Source organism: Hippocampus comes, unplaced genomic scaffold, assembly GCF_001891065.2.
Source record: "Hippocampus comes isolate QL1 unplaced genomic scaffold, H_comes_QL1_v1.1 scaffold292, whole genome shotgun sequence".
Lineage (NCBI taxonomy): Eukaryota > Metazoa > Chordata > Actinopteri > Syngnathiformes > Syngnathidae > Hippocampus > Hippocampus comes.
The window spans coordinates 50,062-57,289 of NW_017805880.1; the positions used below are offsets into that span (position 1 = coordinate 50,062).

The window sequence follows — 7,228 nt, forward strand, 5'->3', positions numbered from 1 at the left end:
GAGGTCTTGCGGGGAGAACACACACACACACACACACACACACACACACACACACACACACACACACACACTCATACGAAGACCGCCAAGTTGGTTTGAAGTGGACATTCTCCTCCCAGACTGTGCTCAAAACATTTCGTTTTGCTGTTGGGATGCTAATTTCCAATCCGGTCAGAGTTACACAATGCTATTGTCAGAAGATGGATGACCCCGACAGAGCGTTCGTTCATAATTCCCGTGATTTACTAAGTAAGATGTCCAATAAAGGCAGGCGCTCATATTTCATCAGCTCCGTGAAAGAGGCGCGCTTGGTTCCGGCGCCGCCGCCGCCGTCGTCGAAGCGTACGCATAAGGAACGCCCGCTTTGTCGTTTGTCCGCTGGCCGCCGGGATCGATGGTGAACTTTGTCCACCGGCAGACGTCTCCTCTGGGTCGCCGCTTGATGAAACGCCTTTGCCGTGGCCGCGTAAAAGAAAGGCTTGAGGAGTCACGCGCGCGGGGAGGCCATCAATAAAGTGCCCAGCTATTTTAGACCCGCCAATGATTCATGGCCGCTCGGCGTGTTGAGATAAAACGCTCATAACAAACCGCCAGAAAACTCGGATGCGGATGGCTGGCAAGCCGATCAATTTTCCACGTCGAAATGGAAAAACTATTGAAAGCAACGACCTCTCTGTGATAACACTGCCGCACAAAGCTTCCCGAAAACCTGAAAAAGAGGCACCGAGTCGGAGCGGAACGAAACCCGACGCCACCGCGCTGGATAAATACTGAAAATCAAGCACAGAGTTGAGCGGTATTGTGCCACGCAAAAAAAGCCTGAAAATGTTTTCGACAAAGGGCTGATCATGAGGCGCAGAGTCTGACGGCGGCGCTATGTGACGCAAAATCGCAAAACAAACATTCCCCAACTTTTTTTTAAAACGTGGATCTGAACGGCCATTTGCATTGATGTCGTTCGTGTCCTTGCGCCGTTCCCGCCTGCACTGGAAAGCAAACAATGGCTGGAAGGCGACCAGACCCGGGCGGGCCGGCGTCGCGCTGGCGCGGCCTCAATGGCCGCGCGGCGCCAAAGCGCTTCCTCCCGCTCCTCCTCATCGATGGCCTCGACCATCTCGGCAAATTCGCATCGGTCCTCGCTCTCCAAAACGTGATTTTTCTTTCCTTTCGACCGCCGGCCGCTGACATTTTCGCGTGTTTGACGGCTCCCGGCCGTCGCTTTAACGCCTCCCTCGGCAAATAAATGATCTTCCGGCGCCCGCGCTCGGCTAATTATCGGGCCGAGACCGAAGATTATCGCCGGGCCAAAATGATGAATGGCCGCGAGCCGGAGCAGGTGGGCTCACTCTTTTCCAGATAACCCCCCCCCCCCATTTTCTCCCGTCGGCGTGCGGGAAGAAAAGGAGAATGGCTCCTCCATCCTAATGGTCTTATCGAGATCCGCAGGATGTGTTTGCCGAGCTCCGAGCTCTTGTAATGAGCAGACGGAGAAGGATGAAACAGTCAAATGAGCCGCGCGGCCCGCCCGCCCGCCCGCATTAGCATATAGATAAGCAACGTCGTCGATACGTGGCGGCGAAATGCGCAAAAGGGGCTGTTTAGGCCTTTGGTGGGCAAGTGTGTCAAAAAAAAAAACAAAAAACACATTTTGAAGTTTTGACGTTCACGTCCGCCATGTCAAAGTGAAATCAGCAATGCCAATCATGCAACTTGTGTCGCCAAGGCAGATTCAGTGGATTCATTCAGTGCTGTTTTTATTCCCCCCCCCCCCCCCCCCAAAAAAAAAAAAAAAAAAATTGAAGGGTTCTTTAAAGTCGGAAAAAGACTCACGTAGTGACAAAGCAGCGTGCTATGGAAAAGACACTCCCGCCTGTCCCTTTTCACACTCTCACGCCGTGCTTCTTTTTCAAGCTTTTGTCAATCCCGCTGTCGTCACGGTTCGTCATTTGTCTCACCCCGAGTTTCTTTTGCGGGTTTCCCATTGCGAGACCCCGGAAGGCGACGTTTCGTACATGAACGTCGCAAAAATGTCCTGCGCTCTTCAGTGATTGTTTGTGCGGCCGAGCGTCAGGCGACTCAAGACCGTCAACGGTGTCAATTTTGCAGCAGGGGGAGAGAATTTTATCCTTCGTGATGACAAATGTGGTGCATTGTGTGTGTGTGTGGGGGGGGGTGGCGGAACAACAAGATCTTTTTAGTCGATGCTCTGCTGAATGCAGCATCTCGGCCCCCCCGCCGGGGGTCGTTTCCTTCTCCAGCCCTTCGCCTTTGTTGATCCGGCGATGGCAGCGTGCAGCTCAATTTACGTCCAATTAGGCGTCTGATGCGTGCTATTAAATACATGGCCGTGTTCCAATTAGGGAAGGGGGGCGGGGGGCGGGGGGCATGCATCATTTTTAATGGATCCGCTCACGCTCTTCCATCACCACCTTACCGAACCGATCCTTTTTATTTCTTTCTTTATTTTTTATTGGGGTGCATCCACTGACTTGTTCACGGGGTGATGTATGTGTGCGTGCGTGCGTGCGTGGGTGGGGACCGCAATGTGGAGCCTCATTATAACACACACACACACACACACACACACACACACACACACAAACGTCTCCCATGGTGGCCGTTTATTGAGTTTATTGAATGATCATAAAGTGTTACGTTATGATGCAACTGTGTTCCATGCAAGGGTGATTAATAGGCCGAACACGCGGAGAGAAAACCATTTTTAGCAACACAATGAATTTACAAGGCGATAACGGTTGCATTCAGTAAAAAGGAAGACACAATATTATTGGCGAAACGCGAGGTAATGTGTTAGGGAGAGAGAGAGAGAGGGAGAAGGAGACGGATGCCGGTTCGCTTCGCTTGTCAGAGCGAGAGGCTAATTAGCTTAGCTTGAGAGACACGAGAGACGAACGTTGGGTGCTGAATGCAAAAGTCTGCATGCGGCAGAATGGAAATACAAGAGGCTTGAATTTTGTGCTTGACAAAAAAAAAAAAAAAAATGGCGTGTTCAAGAATAGGATGCATATTGAGTCGGAGAGGTTTATTTGTTGAATATCGCTTTTGAACTCAACGAATAATGATTTTATTCATGGGGAATTGAACATCAAGCAACGTTTCAGCCCTATTCAGTCGCTAAGAATGAATGCCACTCATGAAACGCTTTGTTCTGGACAAGCATGGAGAGTAATCCCTTTTTTTTTTTTTTTGGCGGTTCATGGAGACCCCAACCCACCAGCCAAAGGTCAAGAACCGCAAAGTAGGATTTGTCCCCTTGCCGGAATCTTCGCGTATGTGGGTACCAGCATGTTTCACATACGCAACCGGGATTTATACTTGACATATTTGAGACAAAGATGACAACGGGACACGTATTGACTTCAAACCTTATCCGGTAATTAGCATACGTCAAGATTGCCCCCTGAAAGAGGCGGAGAAGCTCGTGTCGGTGGCGTCGACGGCGCCTCCCACTTGACTCGTCCAGGCTTTCGCTTCGCTCCAAGACTCTCCTATTGGAGGCGCTGACGAGGTGGTGGAGGTTTTCAAATTGGAGAAGAACACGGCAATGGGGAGCGCCATGACCTCCATCTTGTCTTCTTAGTAGTTGAAGGTTTCTTGTTTTTTTTCTTAAATCAAGCCTCGGTCTCTTTTTGAGCGAAGGAACAAACTCTGACCGTTTCGGCTGTCGCTTCAGCCTTCGTCGGAGCTGTCACTGAGCTATACTCGGAGCAGGGGCTTGGAGCGCAGTTTAACTCATTAAAAAAAGTTACGCCGCTGAACCGACTCTTTGGTTCCTGAGCTATACTCGGAGCAGGGGGCTTGGAGCGCAGCTTAACTCATCAAAAAAAGTTACGCCGCTGAACCGACTCTTTGGTTCCCGCTTAACCGGAAGAGACCGCCGCGGATTGCACGCCGGTGAGCAAAAGTGAGGCCGACCTATGGGGAGGGTGCTCAGCTTGCCCTTCTTCATAGCGCAAGGCAACCCAGGTGCACCGTCTGTCCGCAACGCGCTCAACTCCAAAGAATTCCCTGCTAGGTGTCGGAACCCAAAGCAAAAAAAGACAAAGCAGACATTGCCTTGCGTCTGCCAAGTGGACGTGGCAATGCAGACGACAAATCCGAGTCAAAGCCGTTGGCCTGTAAATGTCTTCGGCACACCCTGCTGTAAGCGGTGAAGGCAGGGCGAGCAGTGGCTAAGCTGCATGAGAGAGGACAGCCCCCCCTCCCCCTCCCCCCACTGCAAAACGCCAGATGAAAACCATGTTGTCATTGGTGATTTTTGAAGGACGCGTGTGTGTCCACCGTTGAAATTGGAAGCAAAATGACTGAGCGCCCGGCCCATCATTGGAGATAAAAGGAAAAGAATTTGACATTTGAATTTCCGTCCGCATGCATTTATGTATTCCATCATGCCCTTCAATCAATTCAAGTAGTCCAATTCGGCTGTTCGGAAGCGACCCTTTTTGCCCGAGACTGGGATTTCTCATGTATTTCGATGAGGATGAGTGAGTGCTGCTTGTAAGCCCCCCACGCCCCCCCCCCAACCCAACAATCAGTGCCGAGGCCGGAGCGTTTTCCAATGGATTGAACGGCAGCAGAGGCTTCTTCTTTTCCTTCTTGCTTTCTCCTCGTCCCGAGTGCATTTGAACAGGCTTGTCTGCAGTGGCCACGTGGGGGTCACGTCTGTAGGGAACACCAATCTGTCCTCCGTTCCCGGCTCAAACTCAACATTTGCAACACACACACACACACACACACACACACACACACACACACACACACACACGGACCATTTTAGAGCCTCATCATAACATTTGCTGTTGAATTGAGTTGGATTTCTCCAGATTATTTCTCCTCGCCGCTGTTGAATTTCAGTTGTGCAAGGTGGTGATTGTGATGAATGGAATAGCGGCGAGGTGCGTCATCACATGAATGATATGATCATGAATGATGCATGGCATATGTGTATACATATATATATATATATATATATATATATATATATATACTCATGGAGGCTGCCGATGCCAGCCAATGATACTTAAGACAAAAAAAATACAATTAAAATCTGACATCAATAAAGTCCCCCCCACTGAGCAGTTGTTGTCACTTTATTGCAGCAGTTTGACACATTGACAAATCATCATCTGCCTCGTGAAAGAAAGGTGTTGCTTCCGAATGATCAGTCGTTGTGTTGATTCTAATCTCAAAATATCGGACAAAACTACAGAAGTGGTTTTCATGGAATGGGCAAAAATGCAAGTCATTAAATCTGATAAATCATTTTTCACAGTACAATTGAGAAAGTCGAATGGTACTTGTGTATTTGGACCTTTTCTGATGATGATGTGATGAAAGGTGCACATGAAATTTGTGTGCGTGTGCGCGTGCGTGTGAAGAAAGAAGCGCGTCGTAGCACGCATTGTCCGCTCGCCGCTTTAGGACCCAGCAGGGAGGTTGACGCTTCTTCTGCCTGCAGGGTGACTCGAGCGCGCACGCTCAGCGGCTGCCGCTGCCGCCGCCGCCGCCGCCGCCGCCGCCGCCTCCTCCGGCACTGCTGCCGCCGCACAGCGTCAGACGCACACAGCCCGGGATCCTCTCCCCTCCCCCTCCCGCTCCTCCTTTTCCTTTCCTTTTATTTGAGTTCACCTCGCTGTCAGGATACGTCCCGTGCGTGCGTAAGCCGGGAGCGAGCGCGCGTGGGGGACACACAAAGCACCGCGCCGGCAAGATTGCGCACAACGCCCGGTCCTCAGCCTCCAAATGATCGCCGTCCTTTTTCGGGGTGCGAGCATGTGCGAAGACGGTCGGAAAAGTTTGCCGGCTGTGGATGAGCTCGCTTGGTGAACGAGGCGGCCGCGGTGCGTTTTGGACAGGTGAGTGCGTGCGTGCGTGCGCCTTTTTACGCGCTCTCGCGGTCTGGGTGAGCCATCCGCAGGAGCCCCGCGAGCGGCCGCACGCCGCTTGAGTGTTACCGCTCGCTCGCTCGCTCGCTCGACAGGTCGCTTGGTGTGCTTGCGGAGTTGATGTGGACTTGGGAGGCGGGCGCGTTTGAATGAAGGCGTGCTCGGAGCGCTCGCCGTGGTGCTGAAAGTTTGCCACGCCGCCGGTGTTTCTCGTCACTTGTTCCGTGCAGCGTTTTGACTCGCAGATGGGGCTCATATTTTGGCTGCCCCCCCCCCCCCATATCTGTCACGGGCCGAGTGGGGTTGCTCCGACTTGAAAATTCGATGAAGTCATGACGCACAGGGCAATGGGCTGCTCGCAACAAATTCATGGAAAATTGTGTCCAGCAAATATGTACGTGTTGTATATATGTATACATATATAATATGTACTACAGTTCAGGGAATGTTAAGAAGACAGTGGGGGGTGGGGGGGGGCTTGTCATCCTTAACGTGAAGGCAAATTCGGTTGAAGGTGGCAACAGGTCTGATGACCAACGGCGAGATGAGTGTCACGCATAGGAGCAAAACCTTTCTTTTGTTTTTCGTGGCGCTAAGAGATTTTCAAGTTCCGAGCTGTTCAATGCCACTCCCGGCTGAAGTTTACTCGAAAAGTAAATAGAAGTGAAAGTATTTGTCCATTTATATTTTAAAACAAGCGACTCATGTCGCCGTAAGAGAGGCCTGCTAGCTTCATGCGCAACACGTGAATATAGCAATACTCGATCCCGTATATTCTTTATCCTCGCCAAAATGTAACAAATACGACAGCATTTGACTGAGTCGCAGTAAAGGCAGTCGGAACTTGTCTCCTTCATTTGTGTCTGCGTGACCATATTATACTGCCACCCGGTGGCCAAGGCGAGCACATCAGCGGGAGCAGCACAATGAAATGTATCACAGCATTACTTAAGTTATTACTTTTTTTCCTGAATAAAATAAAATATCATCGACTTATTTTTTTTTTCAATTAGTCATTCTTTTGTCTTTTGTTTCCACTAAATCTAATTTCCCCCTCTTCTAGAATGTGACCCTGGGCTTTGTTTTACTTGACCACCACCAAATCCTTGAATTGGATTCACCCAATTGGATCGAGTCCGTGCAAGTGTACGCCCGATATCACGGATGAATTTCTGGAAATTGAAGAAAAAAAATCCACTTTTGTGACTTGAGGTCAGGTCGCACTTCGCTGCTTGGTCGCTCGTCTGGCTAAAGCTCCCTGATGCGGGGAGCGGCTATGTTGGTGTGCCTTCACGGCGTATTTGGAGCCCGAGCGAGGGTGG

General features: G+C 50.6%; 1 protein-coding gene and 1 long non-coding RNA gene across 2 annotated transcripts in view; one reads left to right on the forward strand and one right to left on the reverse strand.

Annotated features, from left to right (window-relative positions):
• The window catches only part of LOC109527222 (uncharacterized), a 24,336-nt gene extending 24,261 nt beyond the window's left edge, over positions 1–75 (reverse strand). Inside the window, exon 1 of the long non-coding RNA XR_002170493.1 lies at positions 26–75. This is a non-coding gene — a long non-coding RNA (uncharacterized LOC109527222). The remainder of the gene's footprint in view (positions 1–25) is intronic.
• A 5,410-nt stretch (positions 76–5,485) lies between these two features.
• LOC109527217 (roundabout homolog 1-like) overlaps positions 5,486–7,228 on the forward strand; it is a gene marked incomplete at its 3' end in the record, with an annotated part of 82,348 nt that continues 80,605 nt past the window's right edge. The window contains exon 1 of the mRNA XM_019889008.1: positions 5,486–5,876. The remainder of the gene's footprint in view (positions 5,877–7,228) is intronic.